This window comes from Chiloscyllium plagiosum, unplaced genomic scaffold (assembly GCF_037043375.1).
Source record: "Chiloscyllium plagiosum isolate Xiang-an unplaced genomic scaffold, Cpla_swu_hap1 HiC_scaffold_38, whole genome shotgun sequence".
Lineage (NCBI taxonomy): Eukaryota > Metazoa > Chordata > Chondrichthyes > Orectolobiformes > Hemiscylliidae > Chiloscyllium > Chiloscyllium plagiosum.
In genome coordinates, this window is record NW_028270176.1 from 58,918,567 (window position 1) to 58,929,241 (window position 10,675).

At 43.6% G+C, this 10,675-nt stretch overlaps 1 long non-coding RNA gene across 1 annotated transcript; it reads left to right on the top strand.

Annotated features, from left to right (window-relative positions):
• Positions 1–2,133: 2,133 nt before the first annotated feature.
• On the top strand, positions 2,134–6,465 carry LOC148139534 (uncharacterized). Its single transcript, XR_015753560.1, has 2 exons — positions 2,134–4,221; positions 4,363–6,465. It is a non-coding gene; the product is annotated as an uncharacterized LOC148139534 (long non-coding RNA).
• Positions 6,466–10,675: the final 4,210 nt, after the last annotated feature.

Here is a 10,675-nt window from a genome sequence, read left to right on the forward strand (position 1 = left end):
GTGCGTGTCCGTGTCCGTGTGTGTGTGTGTGTGGGTGTGTCCGTGTGTGTGTGTGCTTTCGTCTGATGATTCCTCATGGCAGAATAATTTGATTCTCTGTCTCTGTATTGTCCTAGTTTCAGCTCCCAAATCGAATGTTGAATCATCCACTATCCTATTGAATACCAGAGCAGGCTCGAGGGCTGAATGGTCTCCTCCTGTTCCTATTTCGGATGGCCTTATGTTCTTAACACTACCTCCCAGCTCTTGGCCCCCACACTGGAGGTTAGGACGACACAAGGGCCTGATCTGTAGAGGGCTGCCCTCTTCTGTGAGTCTCGGAGGGAACCAGCCTGATTTCACACACATACACGCACAGACATACGCTCCCTCAAATACACACATGGACACGCTCTCTCACACATACATGCAGACACACTCTCTCTCTCACAGAAACACTCTCTCTCACACACACAGACACTCTCTCATGCACACACAGACACACACTCTCTCTCACACAGACACACACTCTCTCTCTCACACACACATATACACACGCTCTCTCATTTACACACACACTCTCACACACACATTCTTATTCTCTCACACACCTACTCACTCTCACGCACATAGACACACTCTCTCTCTCACACACTCTCTGTCTCTCTCACACACACTCTCTCTCACACTCATACACACAGACAGACACACGATCCCTCAAACACACACAGACACTCTTTCTCACACACACAAAAACACACAGTTACACTCTCTCTCACACACACATACACACGCAGACAGACACTCCATCAAATACACATAGACACACTCTCACACACATGCACACAGACACACACTCTCTCACACACACATACACACTCTCTAGCACACAAGACAAACTGTCATACACACACATAGACACACACACATGCACACACAGACACACACACACATACACACTCTCTAGCACACAAGACAAACTGTCATACACACACATAGACACACAGACACATGCACACACAGACACACACACATTGACACACAGATACATTCTCTCACACACAGACACACTCTCTCACATACACAGACACACTCTCACACACACATACACACAGACACACTCTCACACACACAGACACACTCTCACACACACATACACACTCTCTCACACACACCCTCACTCACACACATGCACACAGAGACACACACACCGTCAAACACACACACAGCCACTCACTCTCACATGAACATGCACTTCCTCTCTCACGCACACATATACAGACACACAGAGATACACATACATCCACTCTTTCACACACACAAACACGGACAGTCTCTCTCTCTCTCTCTCTCTCTGACTGTTTCTCTCTCTCTCTCACACACACACACACAGCTGTAAAGGCATTGTCGGGGTGTTGCTGGAGAAATGATTTCTCCGACGACTGAGCCATGATCTCACATGATGACTGCTCCAGGGGGACAGACAGCAGCTGCAGAGACTTGTTGGATCTTCCTGTGCACCAGCTCTTGCATCGACAGCATTAGTCTGTTTGGGTGCCTGATTTTCTAAAATGTCTCCAAGCAACAAGTAACAATAGATTGATGAAAGTTTTCCCCCAAACCATGTTTCAGACACATGCTGCTGTTATTTTTCACTGATTGTGTAAAATGATCTGGATCTGCTGAAATGGGGAGTGGCTTCCATTTCAAATTACGACACCAGAGTGCCCCGGGGATCCTGAGGAAATGATCAGGGAATTGCATCTGTTCCTTTCTACCCTCTGCACTCTGTACCATCAGATAGTGCTCCCTCAGTACCTCAGATAGTGCACCCTCAGTACCTCAGAAAGTGCTCCATCAATATCTCAGATAGTGCTCCCTCACTACCTCAGATAGTTCTCCCTCAGTACCCCAGATAGTTCTCCCTCAGTAGATCAGATAGTGCTCCCTCAGTAGATCAGATAGTGCTCCCTCAGTACCTCAGATAGTGCTCCCTCAGTACCTCAGATAGTGCTCCCTCAGTACCCCAGATAGTTCTCCCTCAGTACCTCAGATAGTGCTCCCTCAGTACCTCAGATAGTTCTCCCTCAGTACCTCAGATAGTGCACCCTCAGTACCTCAGATAGTGCTCCCTCAGTACCTCAGATAGTTCTCCCTCATGTGGGATATAAATGAATTAATGTTATTTCTGCAAGTATAAATTCTGATACAGAATAGGAATGAGAAAATACATATTCAGCAAAAAGAAAGGATATGTGAGCATGAGACATGAATACAGAACAATGGTGGATATATGGGCAAACAGGAAAACATCTGTTCTCCTCGCTTGTACAGAGACACAGGAACAAACCCTAATTAAAGAGGTCAAAGTGGCCTCTGGATGGAAATAGATGCTGATAGAAGAAAAGATATGCCTAATCAATAATCTATAATAGACTGACGTCAAACACCCTTATGGGAGTCAGAGATAAGAGTTTGTCACGGACAAAACAGGATAAACAGAAGTTGTGGGATCAGTCTTAAGGAAATGAGTGACGTAAGCGAAGCAGGGAACAAACAATGGAATAAGGAAAAATATGGGGATTCAAACTGTATAAATTTCGAGAGTTTGTTGGATATAGTGTGCATTCTGTAATTACCATACCTGGTAATTAGACAAGGCATCCACCTATAGGTGTATAAATAAAAAAGAAGCTGTTATTCAGATATTTGTCTCGGACTGAAATTATTAAAGTGAGTGAGCTTTTGTTTCTCACAATTGGGGGCTCGTCCGGGATTTTCTTCCATCACCGGGGGGAGTGGCTGGCCTTGGACACTGGGAAGACGCGTCCCGTTCCCCATTGAGGAGCGGTCTCGTGTCCCGGTTTGGTCTGCTCCCTTGGGTGACTGATGTGAATCCTATAAGAGAGACATCTGAATCAGACAGTGATAGGAGCTCGATAGAAAATACGGTGACAAAAGGGGCCAGGCAACTCTGTGCACAGACCAAGGTAAGAAAATTGACTTTTAAGTATTGCCTTGGTGGCCGGGATTGAGTTTTAGTAGTTAATAAGGGACTAACGAAGGAACTCAATATGGCTTGCGCTTTGGGTTAGGAAAAAGCCTCCGGGGAAACAAAGTAAGGAAAAGGCAATGGAAATGGAGGCGGGGTCCCTTACAACATTCCTCCGGAAAGTCCTTTGGGCAGGATGTTGTGGAAATTGGCAAAATAATACTTGTGCAAGGGAGAAAGATGATTAAATATTGTTGCTTTGTATGGACTAAGGACTCCATTCTTCGTCCCGCTGTCTTCTGGCCAAAGTACAGATCGGACGAAGACTGGGTTTGTGAATATCTGAGTTTATATGTCAATGTGCGAAAGAGAGAGAGAGAGAGAGAGAGAGTGTGAGAGAGAGAGAGAGAGAATGTAAAGAGCTGTACAGCTGGTAGGAAGTTTAACCCTTTGTGATTTGGTTTGAGTGAACATTTGTTTGTTGGTGATTGAATGTTTGTGTTTTATTCCCTGGAGCTTGAGTTCCAGGACTGTTTTGAATCTGATTTTGTTATGGAAACTTAACATGATTTCTTTTAAGGTTAAGGATTCTATTGTGATTATGAAAAAAAAAGGAATGATAACTCCTGTTCTTTTTACAGATCATGACTGCCTTACTATCAGTTTCTAACTAATCTCTTATCTTTACATAAAAGCGATTTATGGAGGACAGTTGAAGTTTCAGTTCAACATTAGATTGTAGTAAAAGCAAAATTCTATGGTTAATATCTGTGACCTTGGATTCAGCCATTGTTCATGCATTAGAAGTTTTTTTTAAAAAAAACTTGAGTAGACAAATTCTTTTAAGGCAAGTTCTGATTATTTTACGACCTATAGTATTGTAATTGAGCAATGATTGGTCAGGACTATTTAAGAAAACTAATTCTGGATCTAAATTAAAGGACTAAAACTGGGTAATTACAGTGAATTGCAAAATTGGGAACTGTATGCATTTTGCATTTTAACTATTAAATACTGAAGAAATGAACGTAAATATATATAAATATATTTATAAGTTAGGAACAGGCTTTGAAGGTTAGTCAAGCAGTAATTGATGAATTGGTGTTTGAAGTTATGGGGAGCTAGAAATATTGCAATATTTCTTTAAAAAAAAGAAAAAGGGGAAAAACGTAACGACTTATCCCCTTTGGGAGGTGCCCATAGGGGACAAAGAGATTGGGTTTGTAAGTGCCCCCCTCACCAGTGGGGAGGTCAGAACATTTAAAAAGGAAATGGAGGTCCTGGTTGAGGATCCGGTGGGGTTGTCTGAACAAATTGTTCAATTTTTGGGGCCCAGTCTGTATACATGGGCTGAATTAATGTCTATTTTGAATATATTATTTACTGGGGAGGAAAGGGGACTTGTACGAGGAACTGCCATTAAAATATGGGACAGGGAACACCCGATTGGAGATGGGGATGCTGGACAGGGAGAGATGAAGTTTCCCCTCAGAAACCCCCAGTGGGAAAACCAAAACCCAGAGCATAGAGAAGAAATGAGGGAATTGAAAGACCTGATTCTAAAAGGAATAAGGGAGGCAGTTCCGAAGTCACAGAATTTGATTAAAGCCTTTGAAATTAGACAGGAGAAAGATGAGACTCCCTCAGCTTTCTTGCAAAGATTAAGGGACTCAATGCGGAAATACTCTGGAATGAACCCTGAAGACCCAGTGGCACAGGGTCTTTTGAAAGTACATTTTGTGACAAAAGCATGGCCAGACATACAGAGAAAGATACAGAAGATAGAAGGATGGAGCGAAAAATCATTAGATGAATTGTTGAGAGAGGCACAGAAAGTGTTTGTAAAGAGGGAGGATGAGAGACAAAAACAGAAGGCGAAAATGATGGTAGCTACGGTTGATGAGGTAATTAAGAGGAGAATGGAACCAATAGTGAGCAACCGGAGTGGCAGGAGGCAGCATGTAGGACAGAGAGGGAGAGGGAGAGGGAGAGGACAAGGGGGAACATTTGATAGAGGGTTTGAGCGACAGGGGCAGAGATGGAAGTCGCTACAGGCAGGATGCTATTATTGTGGAAAGATAGGGCATTTTAAGCGGGAGTGTCCTGATCTACAAAGGGAAGAAAAGGCAATTCCGCTTATGAATTATGATGAAGAATAGGGGTGTCAGGGGTTCCTGCCCTCGGGGGCCCACCAGGAACCCTTGATAAACTTGAAGGTGGGACCGTGTAGGGAGGAGGTAATCTCCCTAGTAGATACGGGGCAGCACGGTCATCGTTGAATTTTAAACCAAAGAAAGTAGAAATGTTTACACGGTCAATTATTGTTTCGGGGGTGAAAGGGGAAGGATTTACTGTTCCAGTATTTGAACCTATGATGATAGAAGGTTCTAAGGATAGGATCACAGGGGAACTGCTGTATATCCCTGATATAGGAAGTAACTTACTGGGGAGAGACCTAATTATCCTTTTAGGACTGGAGATTGGAATTCAGGAAAAAGAATTAGTTGTACAACTGGCAATATTGACAGAGGATGCAGAGAGAGAGATAGACCCTATAGTATGGGCTAGAGTAGGGAATCGTGGAAAACTACAGATCCCTCCCCTTTTAATAAATTTAAAACGGAAAGGGGACGTTGTCTGTGAACGACAATATCCTATTTCCATAGAAGGTAAACGGGGACTGCAGCCAGTAATTGAGGGACTGATTAGAGATGGACTGTTGGAACCATGTATGTCTCCTTATAATACCCCAATTCTACCAGTACGGAAATCTGATGGAACTTATCGATTGGTGCAAGATTTGAGAACATTAAATCGGATAGTGCAGGTCAGGCACCCAGTAGTGCCAAACCCCTATATGTTATTAAGTAAGATCCCTCATGATCACAAATGGTTTAGTGTGATAGATTTAAAGGATGCCTTTTGGGCTTGTCCCTTGGCGGAGGAAAGATTTGGGACTATCCCTCTATGAAATCTTATTTGAATTACCTTATCTGGGAACACAGGGAGAATTGCCAATTCCCGAAACTAAAGATTTGTTTTTAAAGAAGTATATACTGGGCTTGTCCTCCTCTTTATCTTTCCTCAGAAAACAGGGTCTATTGGCACAGACTCCGCCCCTTGAATTTGCTGTTCATCCCATCCGGCCAGGAGATTGGGTCTTAATAAAATCATGGACAGAGACTAAGCTGCAGCCAGACTGGGAAGGGCCGTACCAGGCTCTTTTGACTACCGAAACGGCAATAAGGACGGCGGAAAAAGGCTGGACTCATTATACTCGGATCAAAGGGCCAGTGGACCCTCCAGTTGAGGAAGAAGTCTGGACAGCCGAATCAACGCAAGACCCGCTGAAACTCAGACTAAAGAGACTTTGAGTAATTGACTATACAGTGGCGACGCGAGCGCGGGATTATTTCTGTAAGATTGTATATTAAGCCTTTTTGTGTTCTAGCATAATGATCAGAATACTGGGAATGCTTAGAGTTATGATGCTAGCCCTCTTGGTATTAGGATTTTGTCACATATCATTTTCATATGTATTATTAATGGTTCCTGAGTCTGATAATCCACAAGTAATAGACACTGATATATGTAGCTTAGTAAATTGTGGGAATGTAGCTAATCAGAGACAATACCGCAACTCAGAGATACATCTTAAGTCCTATGGGGATGGCCTTGGGAATGGTACCTGGTATAATGGTCTTGTCACAATACACCGGGCCCCCTTTCGACCAGCACCGATTGTCCCGATAAAAAGTGTAACCCCATATATTTAACGATAAGAAAAACCACATGGCACGGAGCGGTTTTGGGAGGTGGCACTTATGAGGTACAATTAAATGAAACATTTGGGATTGAAATGAAAGCAAATAGGAAGGAGTTTGTGGGCTGTTGTTTTCGAATTAGCATAGGACAGGGAAAAATGGGTAGAATTACTGGGTAATGAGATACAACCTTTCACCCCTCCCAATGATCCTACAGTAGTAAAAATTATAGAGGTAAAGGATTTGAAACAGACCATCGAGATAGAGACTGGGTACGGGGATGCAAATGCCTGGGTTGAATGGGTAAAGTATACTGTAAAAAGTCTGAACAAAAGCAATTGCTATGCATGTGCCTCCGGTAGGTCAGTGGCCCAGGTGGTTCCCTTTCCGCTTGGGTGGAAGCGAGACAGGAAGGGCATGAAATGTATGATAGCCCTGTATCAGGATGAGACTGCATGGAATGATAGGAATTGTACCTCCCTATCTCTGATGTTCCCTCCCTTGGAGGAGAAAGATGCAAAAGTTCCCCCCACATTTTCCGCCGCAGTTGGAAATCACACGTCATGTGTGCACAGGCGAGGTACAAGCCGGTCGAGAGATTTGGGGGAGCTGAAATTGTGTACAGAGATTAAGAATGTTACCGAAACGGAGAAGGGAGGAAACTACTCGGCATTAAAGGTTCCCCGATGCGGATCTGTGGTGGTACTGTGGAGGAAAAATATTGAGACCCACACTACCTCCGGATTGGAAAGGGATATGCGCAATTGTACAATTGGCAATTCCATTTACCCTGGCATTTGAGAAGGAAAAGATAGTAGGGAAAAAGGGAAGGGGTAAGAGATTACTGTTAGATAATTCTTTTGATGACAGGATTTATCTTGATTCGGTAGGAGTCCCTAGGGGAGTACCTGAATTCAAGGCTCGTAACGAGATTGCAGCAGGCTTTGAGTCAGCTCTCTTTTGGTGGGTAACAATTAATAAAAATGTAGATTGGATAAATTACATTTTCTATAATCAACAGCGATTTATAAATTATACAAGAGAGGCGGTTAAAGGAATATCAGAACAGTTTGATGCGACGAGTAGGATGGCATGGGAAAATAGAATAGCCCTTGATATGATTTTAGCAGAGAAAGGGGGTGTATGTGTGATGTTAGGAGGAAGCTGTTGTACCTTTATTCCTAATAACACTGCGCCTGATGGTTCAATTACTCGGGCCTTACGGGGATTGACTACCTTAGCAGAGGAACTGGCTGAGAATTCAGGAGTAGACACATCTCTCACAGGGTGGCTTGAATCCTGGTTTGGAAAATGGAAGGGGGTGGTGGTTTCTATCCTTACTTCCCTGATAGTAGTAGTCGGGGTATTGGTGGCCATTGGCTGTTGTATCGTACCCTGTATACGAGGGCTCACCCAGAGGCTGATTGAAACAGCCTTGATGAAACGAATGCCCCTGAGGGGAATCAGACAGAGGAACTTTATCAACTAAATAATAAGGAAATGAGTGAGACTAAGATGGATGAAATCTCTGAAATGATGCTTGCGAATTTTGGGAACAATGTTTAAAAAAAAAAGAGACAAAAATGCAGAAGATAACAGATAGTAATGAAAAGAAAAAGGGGAAATTGTGGGATATAAATGAATTAATGTTATTTCTGCAAGTATAAATTCTGATACAGAATAGGAATGAGAAAATACATATTCAGCAAAAAGAAAGGATATGTGAGCATGAGACATGAATACAGAACAATGGTGGATATATGGGCAAACAGGAAAACATCTGTTCTCCTCGCTTGTACAGAGACACAGGAACAAACCCTAATTAAAGAGGTCAAAGTGGCCTCTGGATGGAAATAGATGCTGATAGAAGAAAAGATATGCCTAATCAATAATCTATAATAGACTGACGTCAAACACCCTTATGGGAGTCAGAGATAAGAGTTTGTCACGGACAAAACAGGATAAACAGAAGTTGTGGGATCAGTCTTAAGGAAATGAGTGACGTAAGCGAAGCAGGGAACAAACAATGGAATAAGGAAAAATATGGGGATTCAAACTGTATAAATTTCGAGAGTTTGTTGGATATAGTGTGCATTCTGTAATTACCATACCTGGTAATTAGACAAGGCATCCACCTATAGGTGTATAAATAAAAAAGAAGCTGTTATTCAGATATTTGTCTCGGACTGAAATTATTAAAGTGAGTGAGCTTTTGTTTCTCACACTCAGTACCTCAGATAGTGCTCCCTCAGTACCTCAGATAGTTCTCCCTCAGTACCCCAGATAGTTCTCCCTCAGTACCTCAGAGCGTGCTCCCTCAGTACCCCAGATAGTTCTCCCTCAGTACCCCAGATAGTTCTCCCTCAGTACCCCAGATAGTTCTCCCTCAGTACCCCAGATAGTGCACCCTCAGTACCTCAGATAGTTCTCCCTCAGTACCCCAGATAGTTCTCCCTCAGTACCTCAGATAGTGCTCCCTCAGAACCTCAGATAGTGCTTCCTCAATACCTCAGAAGGTGTTCCCTCAGTACCTCAGATAGTGCTCCCTCAATTCCACAGAACTTGCTCCCTCAGTACCTCAGAAAATGCTCCCTCAATACCTCAGAAAATGCTCCATCAATACCACAGATAGTTCTCCCTCAGTACCTCAGAAAGTGCTCCCTCAGTACCTCAGGTAGTTCTCCCTCAGTCCCTCGAAAGTGGTCCCTCAATACCTCAGAGAGTGTTCCATCAGTACCTCAGAAAGTGCTCCCTCAATACCTCAGAAAGTGTTCCGTCAATACCACAGGTAGTTATCTCTCAAAACCTCGAAAGTGCTCCCTCAATACCTCAGAGAGTGTTCCATCAGTACCTCAGAAAGTGCTCCCTCAATACCTCAGAAAGTGTTCCGTCAATACCACAGGTAGTTATCTCTCAAAACCTCGAAAGTGCTCCCTCAATACCTCAGAGAGTGTTCCATCAGTACCTCAGAAAGTGCTCCCTCAATACCTCAGAAAGTGCTTCCTCAATACCACAGGTAGTTATCTCTCAAAACCTCGAAAGTGCTCCCTCAGTACCTCAGAAAGTGCTCCCTCAGTACCTCAGAAAGTGCTCCCTCAATACCTCAGGTAGTTCTCCCTCAATACCTCGAAAGTGGTCCCTCAATACCTCAGAGAGTGTTCCATCAGTACCTCAGAAAGTGCTCCCTCAATACCTCAGAAAGTGCTTCCTCAATACCTCAGAAAGTGCCCCCTCAATACCTCAGAAAGTGCTCCATCAATACCTCAGTTCACCATCAGTACCTCTGATAGTGCTTCCTCAGTACGTCAGAAAGTGGTACCTCAATACCTCAGAAAGTGTCCCCTCAGTACCTCAGAAAGTGCTACCTCAGAAAGTGCTCCATCAATACCTCAGAAAGTATACCTCAGATAGTGGTCCCTCAATACCTCAGAAGGTGCTCCCTCAATACTTCAGAAAGTGGTCCCTCAGTACCTCAGATAGTTCTCCCTCAGTACCTCAGAAAGTGCTCCCTCAGTACGTCAGATCGTGCTTCCTCAGTACCTCCGAAGGTGCTCCCTCAATACCTCAGATAGTGCTTCCTCAGTACCTCAGAAAGTGCTCCCTCAATACCTCAGGTAGTTCTCCCTCAATACCGAGAAAGTGCTCCCTCAATACCTCAAAGAGTGTTCCATCAGTACCTCAGAAAGTGGCCTCTCAATAACTCAGAAAGTGCTCCATCAATACCTCAGATAGTTCTCCATTAGTACCTCTGATAGTGCTTCCTCAGTAAGTCAGATAGTGCTCCCTCAATACCTCAGAAAGTGTCCCCTCAGTACCTCAGAGAGTGCTCCCTCAATATCTAAGATAGTTCTCCTTCAATACTTCAGATAGTTCTCCCTCAAAACCTCTGAACGTGCTCCCTCAATACCTCAGGTAGTTCTCCCTCACTACCTCAGATAGT